Source organism: Hippopotamus amphibius, chromosome 13 (assembly GCF_030028045.1).
Source record: "Hippopotamus amphibius kiboko isolate mHipAmp2 chromosome 13, mHipAmp2.hap2, whole genome shotgun sequence".
NCBI classification, from domain to species: domain Eukaryota; kingdom Metazoa; phylum Chordata; class Mammalia; order Artiodactyla; family Hippopotamidae; genus Hippopotamus; species Hippopotamus amphibius.
In genome coordinates, this window is record NC_080198.1 from 30,863,738 (window position 1) to 30,883,289 (window position 19,552).

General features: G+C 37.9%; 1 protein-coding gene across 31 annotated transcripts in view; it reads right to left on the minus strand.

The window, feature by feature from the left end:
* Nucleotides 1–19,552, minus strand: part of SLMAP (sarcolemma associated protein) — a 144,447-nt gene that overhangs the window by 80,648 nt on the left and 44,247 nt on the right. The window contains exon 2 of one of the 31 annotated variants that reach the window (XM_057705852.1): nucleotides 845–915. The exons of the other annotated variants lie outside the window; for them this stretch is intronic. The gene's annotated coding sequence lies outside the window, so the exon portion shown is untranslated. The remainder of the gene's footprint in view (nucleotides 1–844; nucleotides 916–19,552) is intronic. 31 annotated transcript variants of the gene reach the window in all.

Consider the following 19,552-nt stretch of genomic DNA (forward strand, 5'->3'; position numbering starts at 1 on the left):
GGAATGAAGTATTGATTCAAGCTATAACATGGATGAACTTTTAAAACGTTATGCTAACTTAAAAAGTCAGTCACAAAAGACATATATTATGTAATTCCATTTATATGAAATGTTCAGAATAAGCAAATCCATAGAGATAAAGCACATTAGTGGTTGCAAGGGGCTGAGGTACCAGGGCAGAGGGTGGGGTGGGGTGGGGTGGGGTGAATAACTGCTAATGGGTATATGGTTTCTTCTGGGGATGATTAAAAGGTTCTAAAATTAGATAGTGGTGATGGTTGCACAACTCTGTGACTATACTAAAAACCACTGAATTGTTCATTTTAAAAGACTGAATTTTATGGTATATAAACTGTATCTCAATAAAGCTGTTTTTTTTTTTTTTTTTAAAGCCAGCTGCACAAAACTCTTAATTTTATTGTCCCATCTCACTCTGACTTTGTAACTTTGCTCCTAGGATTTCTGGGTTAAATCAAAGGAAGTGTTGTTTATTCCACGGGCAAGGACAACTGGCATTAGGTAACACCTATATTAATAGCTATCAGTTAACTAACACACTTGGTATCAGGACCAACACATCTTCAGTAAACTCTCTGTAATCAACAGTTTGGAGACACTAGAAACTAAAATACTAGAATCAACTAAAAAGGTACCACTTCCTGGCCCCCCCAAACTTGCCTTTCATCACTTGGGTAATCCTCCCTCTTTAAAAAGGGAAGGGACAGCAGGAGGCGCAGGAAGTCTACCTATTTATCACCTACCTATCCCAAAAGAAATTAGGAACAACTGGGATCACACACAATAGACTTACTAGGAAGAGAACAACCAATAAAAAAAGATGTACCTTTCTTTTTGCATTTTTCTACACTCTCCAGCCCTGCTTATTCTAGCAACACATTTTCACTGAATTCCTTCCTAAGGAAGAAAGGAAAGAAGAAAACTAATATTTATTAAAATACATGTTGCACCACCAGGCCCTCATTTAACCTTAACATTAAAGCTATGATATAGATATTTATTTCCATTTATAAATGAGAAAAGTGGGGCAAAGGCAAATATCTTTCCAAAGGTCACAGAGCTATGGAATACAGAAGCAGGGATTTATATCATAGAATAAAAGGGGACATTTTCCCCCCATTACTTCACACTGACCTTTATGTTTCATTTATCCTTCACTCCTTCCAAAAAGAAGCACAACAAAAGAATAAGCAATTTGCAGAAAATATGAAAATGACATTTCATTAATTCCTAGGCGACAATTTAAAGGCCACCAGGCTGTCTATAAATGACTTATTCTCTGTTTATGATTCAAAAGAGACCAACTGTTACTTTGGCTAGAAGTTTATATATTTAATTACAGACCACTAATAAAGAAAATTGTGTTGATATTTTACAAGTACACTTGAAATTTAGAGGCCTTAACATTTAACACCAGGGAGATAAGCCCAGGCAATATGCTCAAGTAGGAACAATTATCCTCAAGACTTTTTCTACACTGGAACCTACTGTTACATTGTATAAACAAGTTTGTTTTTTGTTTTTTAATTGATATGTTCTTGGGAAATGTGGCAATATCTGAATTCTGGTTTGGTCATTTTCAGTTATATGTGCTTTTGGTAGCCCAAATAAGGGGATTACAGATTTACAGTGGTTTTCAAACTTCAAATTCTGATCCATTAGAATGTTACTAAATCAATTTAGTGGGCTGTGACTAGTGGTTTAAAGAAAAAAATTTAAGAGAACAGAAGTAAGAAATGAGCTTCTGTGCTGTTCAGCAAAATTTGAAAAACAAAAATGTGTGTGCATTTTTCTGTGTGTATACACACACACACACACATATATCTCAATACCTCATGTTTGTAGCTCTTACTTAACTCTAAAACCATAAATTTTCAAATTAAAAGACTTTTTAATCAATATTAACCCAGGTTCTTTCCAATCTAACATGTCTGTATTATGTCCACAGCACACCATGGTACCTTTGGCCTCCATTTAGCTAGAGCATAACATTTACATTAGTTGCTCATTGTTCCTCTGCTCTCAACCTGCTAATGGCTTCCAAACACCTTGGAATAAAGTCCAAAGTTCGCACTATTACAGCCAATAAAGTCCCACATGATCTGGCTCCTGGTTCCCTCTCCCAACTCATTAACTCCCACTACTGTCCTCCCTTATCCCCCTCAGCCACACTAACCTACACTTGGGTATAGCTAGACTGCAACTGTTTACTTCTCTGCAGAAATATTTTCAATGATTTAACCTTCTGCCCTTGGTGTTTGGAAAACTGATATTAAAGTAATGTTTCTGCACCTTCTATGAAACAATCTGCCACTATTCAGTCTACACTGTACAGAAGCTATCCTATTTACTATCAGGTTAAGTAGGTATAAAGAAGTCAACATGTTTGCAAAAGACTGGGAGGTGACTGTGCTTACAGTCCCTGGATGTATCTCCCTTAGCAGGCATGTCAGTTGGTCCTTTGTCACTTTCAAACCAGAAATATCTTTCTCCTCTATGCTCATACACCATTTTCTATCAGGCTTCTTTTTTTTTTTTCCTTAAAAGAGATCATTTTTAACAACTCTAAAAAACAAATCCTGTTGAAGCTTTAACTATCTTTATTTGCTAATAGCCTAAGGAATGCCCAAGCATCTCTAGTGTTTGTATTAGCCACTGGGCACTCACTTTAATGTTGAGCAGGTGTATAAGGAGCCCTGAATTTATAAAACTCCCTGTAGCTTATGGCTTAAGATCAATTTTCACTGTTTTCAGGCTTTATCTTCAAATAATCCCCTGGCTTCCCCTGAATGAAGGTTAAACTCTCCCAAATCAGGCACTGATGGGGATCCTTGAACTGAAAGGTTGTCCTTTCCCCATCAGTCACTTTTCCTTGTTTCCTGCTTATTACGATTACCTTCAAAGACACAGGCACAGCACTTTACAGGTCACGTAATTTGCTCTTTGGCCTTTGGAAAGTTTCTGCTGTTTCATTCCATAAATGAATACATCTTGCATCACTTTCAACTTTGCTACAACCTGTAAATGCTTTCATTTCCACTATAATGATAAACTGCTTCTTTCTAGCCTTTTCTACATTGACAGGTTTTGCAATATCCAACCACTAATAGATTAATAACATCTGAATTAAAGCTTCAGAACAAAGCACAAACACAGGAGACATGCCATAGGCCTGAGGCCAGAAATTCTAAGTCCATACAGGGGAGTTTTAAAAATGTGAATGCAGAATGGATTCTGGATTCTAGATGGCAGATACTACGTTATAGTTTTGTTTTTGTTTTTGTTTTGGCCCATGCCATGTAGCATGGGGAATCAGTTCCCCAACCAGGGATCGAACCCATGTTCCCTGCAGTGGAAGCATAGAGTCAACCATTGGATCACCAGGAAAGACCCCAAACATCATAGATTTTTCATTTACTTGAATCGCCATCTAAAATCAAAAAGAGTGACTAATATAGCAAAACCAAAATCCAATGGACAACATTTACAACAAAAATTGGTGACAAACTATCCATACGAACCTCAAAATACAAGTGGGGAAAACCACCAAGTCACAAGACCTGCAGGAAAATCAGCATCTGTGCAGGAGGATGTATATGGAAGCAATGGGGCATCTGAGGGACTTGAGAACCTCAAAATAGTCACCTGATATTCACTGGACAATATGATAGCCAATTCAAGAAGAGAAGCTGAAAATGGGAAAGGTTCAGCCCAATCCACTAACAAGTGAGTGTGAGGTAAATTCTGGAAAAGGCTGGAGCAGTCTGAGTCATATAAATTCTTAAAACCAACCTACCAATCAAAACTGCCTTCCAGGATAGGGCTCCACACTATGGGAAAGCTGTTGGGTGTGGAACCAAAATTGATCAGGACATGGACAACAGAGACAAGGAAAGAAAAGACCCAGATAAAAGCAGGAAAGGGGAAAGGAAGCCATCATATTTTAAAACATTTTACAAAAACAACACAAGAGGGAGCTCTGTGACATTAGAAAAGTTATCCTGAATCATGACCCCCTTCTGTAAGTTTAGGAAAAAAATTTCACATAAAAATGAGCAACAGAAAAAGATCAAGGTCCCATGCCATACAGTTATTTTGAGAAAAAAGAATAAAAAGCAAAATAACCTTCCCTACACATGACAGACATACCTTGGGTATAGATAAAAATTACACTATTTCAGAACAAGCTAAAAGACATTACAAAAATAACTCAAGGCATGAAAGAGAAATTACAAAACTCTAGTAAAGGTGAAAGAACTCAAAAAAGAAAGAAAAGGGAAATCATTTCAGGAATGAGTACAAAATCAGAAGGACATGAGTAACTAAATATAACAAATAATAACTTAAGAGAAATAAGAAATAAGAAGGAAATTTTTTTTGAATCAAAAAGAAATGAAGAAATGAAATCAACAAAATGGCAGAGTAGGCAGCTTCAAGCTTCACATCCCCACAAAAACACTGAAAAACAAGCGGAAACTATCATAACCAACTATGTTAGAACTGTGGAAAACAAAAGTTTTACAGCAACCACGTGAACACTGAATCAAGAAAAAGGCAACTTAAAAATTGTAGGAAATCTCTGTGGCATTCCTCACCCTTCTGCCCTCCCCTCCCCCGTAAAGCAGAAGCCTTGAAGACATCAGTCTGCATTCCCACTGTGAGACCCTGCTACTTGGTTCCAGAGAGAGCAGCCCAGACCTAAAGCAAATTATTGTATCTATCTACTCTAACGTGTCTGGGGGCTACATGAAGGACTGATGTGAGGCTCTCACCTCTGTTTAGCCTAACTCAGAACTCACCCACGCTGGAAAAGCTGTGGCTTGGCTTGCTGAAAAAGCTGGATTTATCCAAAGTGGTTCAATGTAAGTCAATCAATATAATATGCCACATTAACAGAAAAAAGGAAAAAAAAAACAAATGAAACTACAAGATCATCTCAGTTGATGTAGAAAAGGCATTTGACAAAATTCAACACCCTTCCATGAAAAAAAAAATCCCACAAAAAAACCAAAATAATAACAACAACAAAACCACACACCACTCAGAAAGCTAGGATTGAAAGGAACTTCCTTAACATGATAGAGGGCATTTATGAAAAACCCACAGCTAATATATTCAATGATGAAAGACTGAAAGCTTTCTTCCTAAGATCAGGAACATGGCAAGGAAGCCTGCTTTTCACTACTGCTACACAATACTGTACTGAAGTTCTAGCCAGACCCAAGAAAAAGACATAAAAGGCATCCAAATTGGAAAGGAAGAAGTAAATTATGTCTATTCACAGATGACAAGATTCTATATATGGAAAATCCCATAGAACCCACAAGAAAGCTACTAGAGCTAATAAACAATTTCAGCAAAGTTGCAGTTTATAAGACAAATGCACAAAAATCATTCATGTGTATAAATCAGCAATGAACAATCCAAAAAGGAAATTAAGAAAGCAATTCAATTTACAATAGCATCTAAATAAAATACCTAGGAATAAATTTAACCAAGAAGTAAAAATCTTGTACAATGAAAACTACAAAATAGTGCCGAAAGAAATTAAAGACAAATACAGACATAGCTCGTTTTACTGCACTGAGCTTTATTGTGCTTCACAGATATTTCATTTCTTAACAAACTGAAGGTTTGTGGCAACCCTGGATCAAACAAGTCTATTGGCACCGTTTTTCCAACAGCATTGTTTTTTAATTAAGGTACATACATTGTCTTTCTTTTTAGACATAATGCTATTGCACGCTTAATAGACTACAGTATAGTGTAAACATAACTTTTATATGCACTGGGAAACCAAAAAAATTCATGTGACTCGCTTTATTGCGATATTTGCTTTATGTGGAATGGATATTTGCAATGGTGTGGAACGGAATCCACAATATCTCTGAGGTATGCCTACAAATAGAAGGACATCCTGTGCTCATGGGTTGGAAGACTAAATATTGTTAAGGCGTTAGTATTACCCAAAGTGGTCTACAGATTCAGTGCAATCCCTACCAGAATTCCAAACGCCTTTTTTGCAGAAGTGGAACAGTCAACCCTCAAATGCATAAGGAATCGCGAGGGACCCTGAACAGGCAAAACAATCTTGAAAAAGAACAGGGTCCATCCAATAGGAAAAGAATAGTTTCCTCAACAAATGGTGCAGGGACAACTAGATAACCACTTGCAAAAGAATAAAGCTGGACCCTGACCTTCCCCATATACAAAAATTAACTCAAAATGGATCGAAGACCTAAATGTAAGGGCTAAAACCATAAAATTCTTCTCAGCCATTATTTCTTTTTTTTTTTAAATATGGCTATTGTTATCTTTATTTTTAAATATATATATATTTATTTATTTATTGGCTGCGTTGGGTCTTCGTTGCTGCACATGGGCTTTCTCTAGCTGCTGTGAGCGGGGGCTACTCTTCATTGTGGTGTGCAGGCTCCTCATTGTAGTGGCTTCTTTTGTTGTGGAGCACGGGACCTAGGCGCGTGTGCTTCAATAGTTGCGGCACATGGGCTCAACAGTTGTGGCTCACGGGCTCTAGAGCACAGGCTCAACAGTTGTGCATGGGCTTAGCTGCTCCGTGGCATGTGGAATCTTCCTAGGGCAGGGCTCGAACCTATGTCCCCTGCATTGGCAGGCGGGTTCTTTACCACTATGCCACCTAGGAAGTCCAGCCATTATTTCTTTCTTTTTTTTTTTTTTTTTAATTTTTTTATTTTTTTTGGGGGGGGTACACCAGGTTCAATCATCTGTTTCCATACACACATCCCCTTAACTCCCTCCCTTCCCCGACCCCCCCCTCGAGTCCCCCCCACCCTCCCTGTCCCAGTCCTCCAAGGCATCTTCCATCCTCGAGCTGGACTCCCTTTGTTATACAACAACTTCCCACTGACTATTTTACAGTTGGTAGTATATATATGTCTGTGCTACTCTCTCGCTTCGTATTTCTTGAAATGATTTCTTTCTGCCCCTTTCTTACTCTCTTCTGGGATGTCCACAATGCATATCTTGGTGCACTTAATGGTGTCTCATAGGTCCCGTAGGTATGTTCTTTTCTTTTCATCTTTTTTCTTTCTAGTCCTCAGACGGAGTAATTTCAGTTGCCCTATCTTCAAGTTGTTTTGATTCCTCTTTCCACCTGCTCAAATCTGTCACTGAACCGTTCACTGAATTTTTATTTCAGCTATTGTACTTTTACAGTTTCTATCTCTCTACTGATCTTCCACACTTATTCTCACATTGTTCTCCTGCTTTTCTTTAATTTTTAATGGTTTCCTTCAGCATTTTGAGCATATTAAAGTCTGTCTAATAAGTCCAATGTCTGGGCTTCCTCAGGAATGGCTTCTGTCAATTTCTTTTTTTCCTGTGAATGGGCCATAATTTCCTGTTTCTTTATATACTTCGAAATTTTTTTTTTTTTGAGAATTGGACATTTTGAATATTGTAATGTGGTAACTACAGAAATCAGGCTCTCTTCTTACCCTAGGGATTGCTGTTATTAACATGACAAAGGCTGCAGTCATTAGTTTATTTACTGACTTCTCCAAACTATTTTTTTTCGGCAAAGACTATTACTTGTCGTGTCTGAAGTCTCTGTTTTGTCATCTCCATGGTCATTCAGTGACCTGACAGGGATTTCCTTAAATGTCAGGATCCAATAAGAAAAGGGGAGGAAGGGTGTGTTTTGCCTCTTTAAATCCCATTGGCAGATGCTAGAGAAGCCATTTTAGTCTGTGGGGTTCGAAACAATGGCCAACCTCTGTGCCAGGCCCTCAGCAATCAAAAGCAGTGACAAAAACATACAACCCCAATCTTTGAAAGACAAGCAAAGTCATGCCAGGAATCATGGGCCACCATACCCACAGTTACCTGCCACAGGGCTAGGGGATGGAAAATTGTAGCCGTTATGCAAAATACTGAAATTCTCAGAAATTTACCAGCCTCTTTTTTTCATTAAGCACTCCGCTGGATGCTGCAAGTGCCTGCCTAGACTCCATAGTTCCAAATAATTGCTTCAGACAGTTTGTGCTAGCTTAACAGTTGTCTTAGTGAAGAAACCAATTTTTGGAGCTTCCTCCTCCATCATTTTTTATGGCCTCACTCCACAAGGCCCTAATCTATAATAATAGCTACCATTTATTGACTGCCTGCTATGTGCAGGCACTTCTGATCTTCCCAACAATCCTACCAAGTAGCTATTACCATTTCCATTTTATAGATAAAGAAACTGAGGCTCAGGTATATGACGTATATTGCTGTGGTCTCACAGATATCTGCAGATTTGACACTGTTATTCCTTCAAAACCTCCACACTACCTTCCTTCTCTCCTACTTTGACTAAACACTCTCTGATCTTTGAGTCCAAACTTATGAAATCCCACTTTGTTTATGAAGTTTTCCTGAAGCAATTAGAATAGGAAAAGCTAATTTCAACTTTAATTCCTCTATTAAGGCAAATCATTTAATCTATAACATTTACTTGGCACCTGTCTGGAGAGATTGCACATCCATAAAATTAAATGCGTAGCAACTCTACACAGCAAGTAAATTAAGAGAGTATGAATTAAGTACCAAAATCCTGAGAGGCTGGTGAGAAATAAAGTTAGGCAAAGTCAGTTGGTAATGAGGCACTTAAAAGTGAGGGAGGTAATCTGAATGAAAGGCAAGGAGAAGAAGGAGATGGAGGAGCAACAGGTATTACAAACAGTACATTTATATATAGTTAAGGCCTAGCCCTAGAGGGTAACCAAAACCAAGCAAAAGAAGAAGTGGGGAAATGTAAAATAGAGTGAAGTTATAAAGAGAGGACCTTGCACACTGCACTTAGGAGTTGAGATTTCTTAAGACAGAAGCCACTATTAAAGGATTTGATGAAAATACTGTTTTAGGGAGATTATTCCAACAGCTCTGATAACCTAGCAGCTGTGTGTAGGATGAATTGCAGTGGGAGTCACTAGAAATAGAGAGATCCATAACTTGCATGTTTTTGCCACCAACAATTTAGTTAATTTCTTAGAATACACAAACTTAGTTTATATGCATGTTCAACTTGGATTTGTTTAGAAAACCTTCCTGGCTTTCCTGACTAGCAAAGCACCACATGTTTCAGAGGCTGGAATTTTTAAGTTGTGCCACTGAAGGGGGAAATACAAAGTTTTGTTCACATGCTATAGGGAAACACAAAGAAAAGTGGTAAAATGCTCTCACCAAAATAAAATCTCACAGGAAAACTAGAAGGAACTTGTCAACATATACCCAAAGACCTTATAAATGTTATGAAATTACCAGGACTTTTTCCATCTCCAAGTGACATCCCAGGCACATTCATTGTAAAGCAATTCTTTCTTGTGGAGCCAGCCCATAAGAGAAAGAGAAAGCAAAAAAAGTAGTTCTATGTCTCTACATAGGAACAGAGATAAGATTATGAAGAACAGAAGTAGAGAAGGTGGGAAGGAGAAATTAAAAATTTTTAATTTAATGAGACTATTACAAAACATGCAAAACACAGCTAGAATGATTACAACCTTCTAAAATATGCAAACAAAATTGTGACAATCCTTCACTGAGAATTCAAGACAAAGTAAATTAGATTTCTGAATCTCAGCAAGATACAAAATAAACATATTATCAGAACATTACAGGGCTTCCTAGGTGGCGCAGTGGTTAAGAATTCGCCTGCCAATGCAGAGGACATGGGTTCGATCCCTGCTCCAGGAAGATCCCACATGCCGTGGAGCAACTAAGCCCATGAGCAAAAAAAAAATAAAATAAAATAAGAACATTACAGTTCTGAGAGGTGAGGCTACTGAAAGCCTGTACCAAATTCCAAGTTTGGAGGAGATTAACTTATTTCCTACATCCCAAAACTGATGGGTTGACAGGCAAACCCTGATTATTTTCTCCTCTCATGGTGTGTTAATCACAGCAAGATGCATTCAACTTTGTCTTTGAAGCTCCTATTGAGGTAATTAAAGAACAGAAACTGATCCCAAACTCAATCTTTTAGATTCCAAGAGGTCTTTACCTCAAACATTAAAATTTTAATTTCGATGCCTAAAATAAACATGTATTTATTAAAATACCACATATTTTAGCATTTTAAGGGTAGAACAAAGGGATACTGTGATATTTTAAATACACAATACTCTGACAATTTATAGGTCATTATTTTCCTCACAAAATGTGAGCTTAAACCATCCTGAGATCAGCTGAAACAACAATAAAATAATTACACCACCACTCTTTATCTCTGATAGTTAAAAAACCTCACCCACAAAATAATAGTCTTGTTTGCTACAAAAGGAAATCACTGTGATCACACTTGTGGAAATATAGAACAAGGTCACTTATGTTTAAAGGATGAGCTCTACATATTATTTAATAATGCACACTATGGGCTCTATCTAAGGACAGTTGACATTGATTTATACAGTCACTAGGAGTAGGGGAGAGGGAGAAACTAAGAAAAGTTTTCTTCTATTAAAGATTGGCAAAATTGGCAAAACAGGAATCTAGATCTTACTTAGGAAAAAAATAAAATACAAAAAACTTCCCACACATAAAACTATTTGGCAAACAAACTCAATGGAAATGTTAAAAGATGCAAAAAGTACATCTACCCCTCAAAAGGACATTCAGAGCTTTTTAAAATGCTTAATAAAGTAACGAAAATAATTATGATGGCCTTTTCCATTCTTTAAGCACAACCACTCAGGTTGGCATATAACTTTAATGTCTAAGACACCTTGTTCTTTATTCACGTCTCCCCACTTTTAGTGACAGTTAATTCTTCAAGAGATTTATCTCCTCAAGGCTTTGACAATTCATACATCCATAGGTGAGTTCTGTAAAAACTATAATTCTACTTTGAAAGAGAAAAGGAAATAAAGTTACTGAGGACTATAAGTGAATATATAGAAATAATAATGATGAATTTTATGGAACAATGGGAAATGACTACTGGGACCCTAACCTGCCAAAGGGCCTCCTCCCAAGCTAGTAATGGGGAGAGATGTACGTTTTAAACTCTTTAATCTCAACCATTCTGCTACGCTATTTATGTTTGGTCATTTCATATCCACCATCTCTGTTTCTACCAACCATCACGTGAAACAGGAATGATTTTGTTCATTTTATAGATCAGCAAGTTGAGGCTGAAACAGAGTAACCTATCTAAGTAACCCCTCTATAGTCACAATAAAATAATAAAACAGCAATCAGGACTTATGATGCCAAATTATCAGGAAAGGCAAACTTTTTTTTTTTTTAATTTATTTATTTATTGGCTGTGTTGGGTCTTTGTTGCTGCACACGGGCTTTCTCTAGTTGCTGCGAGTGGGACTACTCTTCATTGTGGTGCACAGGCTCCTCATTGTAGTGGCTTCTCTTGTTGTGGAGCATGGGCCCTAGGTGTGTAGGCTTCAACAGTTGTAGCACATGGGCTCAGTAGTTGTGGCTCACGGGCTCTAGAGCACAGGCTCAATAGTCGTGGCGCACGGGCTTAGTTGCTCCGTGGCATGTGGAATCTTCCCAGGGCAGGGCTCGAACCCGTGTCCCCTGCATTGGCAGGCGGATTCTTTACCGCTGCGCCAGCTATGAAGTCCAAGGCAAACTTTTAAAATCTCTTCCAGAAATGCATTCACTACCTTCTGCCACTTATTTGACACACAATCTTAATAAATTTGAGTTTCCCAGCTTCCATGTCCATGGCAGATTAAAAGAGAACAAGCATTTGCTTATGCCAGGGACTATGCTAGGCACTTTATACACATAACCTTATCTAAACTTTAGAATACTATGAAATAAGCAGTATCCCACATGAACAGACAGGGTAAGAAGTTAAATTATATGCCCAAAGATTACACAGAAAGTAAGAATAGTAAACAAGGTCTATCAGACACCTCATAACCCTGGCAAATCCCCTAAAGATCAAAATAAGTGATATCCCTTTATCTCAGTGATATCCCTAGCCCTTAACAAAATGCCTGCTGAATAATTCAGGCAACAAACAAGTATTTTAAATAAATATCTCATGAGTGTGATATTTGCAGCCCAGACGCATTCCATCATTTACCCACCATTTCCTGAGCACCTCTGAACAGAAATTCATCCATTAGCCACTGATAATGGAATAAGTATGTGACTTTCCAAAGTCACTTAGAGCAAATGCAAAACAGTAACGATAACAAATTCTATCAGTAATAATAACATCAATAACCCCCTAGGGCATTCTATATGTCACCAATTCCTACAAATTCTGATTCAGAATAATCTCTCAATTCCACACTGCCTTTCGCTCCCCATTACTGTTCCTCTAAGCGAGGCCCATATAACAGTTGCAAAGACGATTGCTTTGATTCCACACTCTCCACCCTCTACACTGATACTAGATCTGTTTCCTAAAATACAAACCTGATCGTTTTGCTTCCCTTTGTAAAATGGCTGTTGACCCTTTGCTGCCTTCAAAATTAAATCTGAGAGCTCTGATAACTTTCAAAATCTCTCAAAATGACCTCAATCACCCTATCAAACTGGATTTTCCGCTCTTCTTAAAAGGACCATCCATTCTATCCTTGCTTAACTACCAGCAATTCCCTACACAAGCCCCAGGTCTAATGTTTGCTTACCATGCACTTGGAGCCGAAAAGCCCTTGCTTCCACCCACTCACACTCTTTCCTTGTTAAAAGCCTCCTTTCCTTTCTGAAGTCCAGTTTAAACATCTTAACAAATAAGATTTCTCTTTCAGATAACATTTCTCACTAAATAATATTACCCCTAATTCAGAGACTCAAGGCTTTTATTCCAGGTTAAGCCTCTAACTGCCAAACCTCTATGTTCAAATTATACTCTGAACAACACTATAATTCCATCTTTTCTAATCTAGAACATTTAGTCCCTGTCATAAAGTTCCAATAGGCACAAGTAACAAATGATTTTTTAAATATATTACAAATAAATGAAATAATTCATACTCTAGAATGGAAGCTATAAAGTTCTGATTTACCATAGGATAGGCCAAACTGTATTACATCTAAATAATATGCTATTATATGGAACAGAGCATACATTAAAGGTTTGAATTCAAGCTCCGTCACCTTCCAACATACTATGTGACCTTGAGCATGTTATTTAACCTCTTTGAGTATCCCTTTAGTTATAAAGGGTTATTAATAAATCTTTACTTATTTATTTATTTTTAGGCTCTTTATTGGAATATAATTGCTTTACACTCTTGTACCAGTTTTTGAGGTACACCAAAGTCAATCAGCTGTATTTATACACATATCCCCATATTCCCTCCCTCCCGCGACTCCCTACCACCCTTCCCGTCCTGGCTCTCTAAGGCATCACCCATTATTGAGCTGATCTCCCTTTGTTATACAGCAACTTCCCACTGGCTATCTGTTTTACAGTTGGTAGTGTATATATGTCTATGCTACTCTCTCACTTCGTCCCAGCTTCCCCTTCGCTCCCCACCCCCCCAACCTCCTGTCCTCCAGTCCATTCTCTGCATCTGCATCCTTATTCTTGTCCTGTCACTGGGTTCATCAGTACCAATTTTCTTTCTTTCTTTCTTTTTTTTTAGATTCCGTATATATGAGTTAGCATACAGTATTTGTTTTTCTCTTTCTGACTTACTTCACTCTGTATGACAGACTCTAGGTCTATCCACCTCATTACATATGGCTCCATCTCATTCCTTTTTATAGCTGAGTAATATTCCATTGTATATATGGCCACATTTTCTTTATCCATTCATTTGTTGATGGGCATTTAGGTTGCTTCCATGTCCTGGCTATTGTAAAGAGTGCTGCAATGAACATTACGGTACATGTTTCTTTTTGGATTAGCGTTTTCTCTGGGTATATGCCCGGTAGTGGGATTACTGGATCATATGGTAGTTCTAGTTTTAGTTTTTTAAGGAACCTCCAAACTGTTTTCCATAGTGGCTGTACCAACTTACATTCCCACCAACAGTGCAGGAGAGTTCCCTTTTCTCCACAGCCTCTCCAACATTTGCTGTTTCTAGAGTTTGTGATGATGGCCATTCTGATTGGTGTGAGGTCACACCTCATTGTGGCTTTGACTTGCATTTCTCTGATGATTAGTGATGTCGAGCATGTTTTCATGTGTTTGTTAGTCATCTGTATGTCTTCTTTGGAGAAATGTCTGTTTAGGTCTTCTGCCCATTTGTGGATTGGGTTATTTGCTTTTTTGGTATTAAGCTGCATGAGCTGCTTGTATATTTTGGAGATTAATCCTTTGTCCGTTGCTTCGTTGGCAAGTTATCTTCTCCCATTCTGAGGGCTGCCTTCTTGTCTTGTTTATGGTTTCTTTTGCTGTGCAAAAGCTTTTAAGTTTCATGAGGTCCCATTTGTTTATTCTTGATTTTATTTCCATGATTCTAGGAGGTGGATCAAAAAGGATCTTGCTTTGATGGGTGTCACAGAGTGTTCTACCTATGTTTTCCTCTAGGAATTTTATAGTGTCTGGCCTTACATGTAGGTCTTTAATCCATTTGGAGTTTATTTTTGTGTATGGTGTTAGGAAGTGTTCTAATTTCATTCTTTTACATGTTGCTGTCCAGTTTTCCCAGCACCACTTATTGAAGAGGCTCTCTTTTTTCCATTGTATATTCTTGCCTCCTTTGTCAAAGATAAGGTGCCCATATGTGCTTGGGCTTACCTCTGAGTTCTCTATTCTATTCCATTGATCTTCCTTTCTATTTTTGTGCCAGTACAATACTGTCTTCAACACTGTGGCGTTGTAGTATAGTCTGAAGTCAGGAAGCCTAATTCCACCACCTCCATCTTTCCTTCTCAAGATTGCTTTGGCTATTCGGGGTCTTTTGCGTTTCCATACAAATCGTAAGATTTCTTGTTCTAGTTCTGTGAAAAATGCCATTGGTAATTTGATAGGGAATAAATCCCTATTTATAAATTGAGGATAATATCAGTATGTACCTCAGAGTGTTTGTTGTAAAGGTTAAATGATGTTAAGCATGTAAGGTATTTAGCACAGCATTTGTACACAGTAACTGTTAAACAAATGGCAGGTATTATTATTAAATTCACAGAATATGCATAAACATGTAATCACTTTGACTTTCTTCAGAGAACTGATGCAAGACTTTATGCCTTTTCCTTATAACCTTTCTTAAGCGAAGGTTCTTAAAAATAATTTGCCAATTAATTACTTAAACAGTAAACAGCTGATAGAGATATAAATACATCAGTAACAGCTGAACTCTAACACATACAGACGTTAAAAATAGCATGTCATTGCCCCATTACACATAAATATTATCATAAATAACCACAACCTGTGCAAAGAAACAGCTAAGCCTCTGTCTCACAGCATAGACTGAAAACCATTTATAAGAAATATGAAACATATATCACAATATTGATCAGGGAATTCCCTAATCAGTTATATCAAAGGAAATTACAACTCTCAGGTGTATGTAAATACACTTAGAATATACTGCATAGATTAGCAAAGTACAGCTCACTTAACAGTGTGAACTAGCTTCTGAATAAATCAAGCAAGCGATATTTAACAGATGTCATAGTTTCATTTCTAAACCAGAACCCTCCTATATTCCTGGCCCTGAGTGACAGGGTTAGAAATCCAGTCAAGTCATGGAATAACACTCACAGAAGACTATAACTCACTCAGTTCAAACCTCAAAATGCTCCTTAGGACACCTAGTAGCATATAAATTAATAGGACAGGGGTAGAGGTTTTCCCATTACATCATCCTATACTATTTGAATTTTCTGGTGAGAGAGAGAGAGAGACAGACAGACAGACTTGTATGGGAAGGGGAAAATAAGCATCTAACCCCAAAACTTTCAAGATATCAAAAAGCTCAGGAAGATGGGCAATTATCAAAGTGGTCGATATCAGTCTGGCAAAGATTAAGAATAGTGATACCTGGCTCTGGCAAAAAATACACTGGGCATATATATCCCGGGCATGACAGTGTAAGCTGCTACAACCTTTCTGGGAAATGATTCAGCAATACTTATTAAAATTTTAAATGATTATATTCTTTGAGTAATCCTACATCCAGGAATCTAACCCACAGAAACACCAAAGTACTTACACACATGCATAAGCATGTACCGAAGCAACATTAATAAAAGGTAAAAACCGGAAACTACTAATGCCCAACCAAACTGTATTATCTGATTAAATATCAGGCATCATAATCATCAAAAATAAGAGTTAACAGTATGAGTATTGAAATTAAAATATATCAAGACATACAGCGATCTCTTTTATAAAAAGAATGATATATGCTAATACACCATTGGAAAACAAAAATCTGAAAGAACGTAAACAAACTATTCACACTGCTTATCTCCACAAAAAAGAAATCTTAAAAGAGTTATACTTTAATATCAAGAAAGATATAAAACTATTCAATAAGCCTAACAAATCTTCAATTCCACATTATCATCATTTGATGGAAGAAAATGGAAAGAAAATGAAAAGAAACAAACAATACAAACAAAAATCCCAAACAGAGAGAAAAATATAACTACACAATGAGAGAAAAACACACAGAAACAGAATTTGCCAGGAAAAAAAAAAAAAGAGGTAAACATCAAGGGAAATCAAAGAGGGAAAAACTTCAATAAATTCAAAAGGGTTAATAAACCAGTCACCACCTTGACACAAGAACAGACTTCAGAAGTAAAATCACTGACTTATGAAAAGTACTTAAAAGTATTAACAGCTCACTTGCTCCTTGCTCTTTGTTCTTTCAGATTACAGAACTCAGTTCTGAATAGAAGAGCTTTAAGCAACCCAACAGAGTTCTTTATGGGGCAGGGGGGTGGGAGAGGGGAGATTCAAATCAAGGGATCTGTAGGATCCCTGCCCTTAAAACAAAACACTGCTATAAAACTAGAAAAGTATAACATTAACCTTTTATACAACACACAGACAAAATGATAATATTTGTACAGCACAAGATTTCCTGACAGATTGGATATAAAATATGAAAAAAAGGAGTCAAGAAGGATACCAAAGTTTTTGACCTAAGCAGCTTAAAAGGATATACAGATGACCCTTGAACAACATTGGAGTTAGGGGCACCAACCCTCCATGCAGTCTAAAATCCACAAATAACTTTTAATTTATAGTCGGCCCTCTGTATACACAGTTCCTTCACATCTGCAGTTTCATATCCAGGGATTCAACCACCTCAGATTATGTAGCACTGTAGTATTTACTATTGAAAAAAAATCTGCATATAAGTGAACCCACTCAGTTCAAATCCATATTGTTCAAGAGTCAACTGTAACTGCCCCTATGTGAACCAGGAGGGCTGAAGGTGGGGAGGTTTTTTACTGAGCTTGGGGAGGTATCAGCAGGAGTTCAGCTCTGAACATATTAAATTTGAGGTGTATGTTAGATACCAGGTGGAAGTGTTAAAAAGGCAACTGGATATGAACCTAGAGTCCAGGGAAAAAGCCTGGGCTTGAGATAAAAACCTGGCAGTCATCAGCACAGGCAAAGAATTGAAAGTCAAGAGACAGGATGAAATCACCAAGAAAGCAAGTAGAGATAGACAAGAGGACCAAGGACAGAGTCTTGGAGCAGTCCAAAGTTTATAGATTAGGAAGATGAAGACCAAACAAAGGAAATTGAAAAGATGGCCAGTGAAGTACAGGAGAACCAAGGGGAAGTGCTGTGTCCTGGAAGCCATTGTAAGTGATGTTTCCAAGAGCATGGAAGAGATCAACTATGTCAAATGATGCTGAAAGATCAAGGAAGATTAGGAATAAGAACCAACCAACAGAAATAGCAACCTGGAAGCCACTGATGACCTTGACAAGAACTATGTGGATGTAGTGGAGAATGAAAGCCTCACCAGAGTGACTCAAGAGAAAATGGATGGAGGGGAATGAGAAAGCACACATATAGACAAACTTTTTAAGGAATTCTGCTCTAAAGAGAAGCAAAGAAATGAGCAGTAGCTAGAAAGTAAAGTGGGATCAAAATAATAATTTTTTAATAAGAGAAAAATTACACTGTTTCATACACTAACAATAATCCAGTAAAGAGGAAAGGTACTTGGCCCAATCCTGAAGATTCAGAACAGGCTTCCTGAAGGAACTGTCCCATGCTGAGTCATGATGGTGATTAAGAGTGAATCAGGATGAGAGGGGAGGGGACTGAAACAGCAGGAACAAACAGAGGTGAGAAACAACATAGTGGGGGTGGAGGCAGGGTTGGCGTGTGAAGCACAAGACTGAGAATGACAGGAAGTCAGGCTGGAGAGGTAAGCAGTCATCAAGCCTTTTAAGACATATCAAGCAGTACAATCTTTATCATATAGACGATAGGAGCCACTATAGGGTCCAGGCAGGTAAATACTAAGATTAAACTGACATTTCACTCAGGGAGGGAACAGCTTGAGGGGTATCAGACAGAAGCAGGGAGACCAATTACAGTTACTGAAATAAAGAAATAACAAGGTCCTAAACTAGACAGTGTTAGAAGCAGTGAAATGGGCTTAGTGATGGATCTTAGGTGCTCAGTGTTGAAAGCAGCAGTTTCTAGTGTGAGCTACTGGGCAGATGATAAGCCATTACCTGTATTTGGAAATACTGGGGAAGGGGTGGTGAATGATTCATTTCAATTTGGAGTATATTGTTTTCAGAGTCTCTAATGGACAGCCAAGTGAATAAATGTAAGCTGGCAGTGGGTAGAAAACTCAGACCTTAGGGCTCAAGATATCTGAGAGGCATCAGCATTTGAGTGGTAATTAAAATTACTGTAATATATGAGATGATCCAAAAATAACATTTGCAGGGAAAACAATGATTGAACTTTTAGAAATAGTAACACTATGAAGAGTTAGTGGAGAAAATGCTTGAAGGAATTTCAGACAGAACAGTCAAAAAGGTATGGAAAAAAATCAGGAAAAGAAATAACAAAGAGGCCAGGGAACTAGCCAAGGACTAATACCTCTAGCAGTTTAAAAAAAGATGGTGTAGTAACCTGAATACGCTGGTGGGGATCAGAGGAGATCAAGAAATATTAAATCACATAACAGTATGGACTTTCCAATTCTGTTGTATTAATTTTTCAAAAATTAGTAGAATCATGGGGACTTCCCTGATGGCACAGTGGTTAAGAATTCGCCTGCCAATGTAGGGGACATGGGTTCAATCCCTGATCTGGGAAGATCCCACATGGCGCGGAGCAACTAAGCCCGTGGGCCACTACTGAGCCTGCGCTCTAAAGCCCACGAGCCACAACTACCAAAGCCTGTGTGCCTAGAGCCCGTGCTCCACAACATGAGAAGCCACTGCAATGAGAAGCCCGCGCACCAAAAGGAAGAGTAGCCCCTGCTCGCTGCAACCAAAGAAAGCCCACATGCAGCAACAAAGAGCCAACGCAGCCAAAAAATAAAAGAAATAAAAGAAATTATAAAAAAAAAAAAAAATTAGTAGAATCTATAGGCCATCTCTTCCTGAGGTCCCTAAGTAGTCAAGCCAATCTGAGTGGAAAAGACTA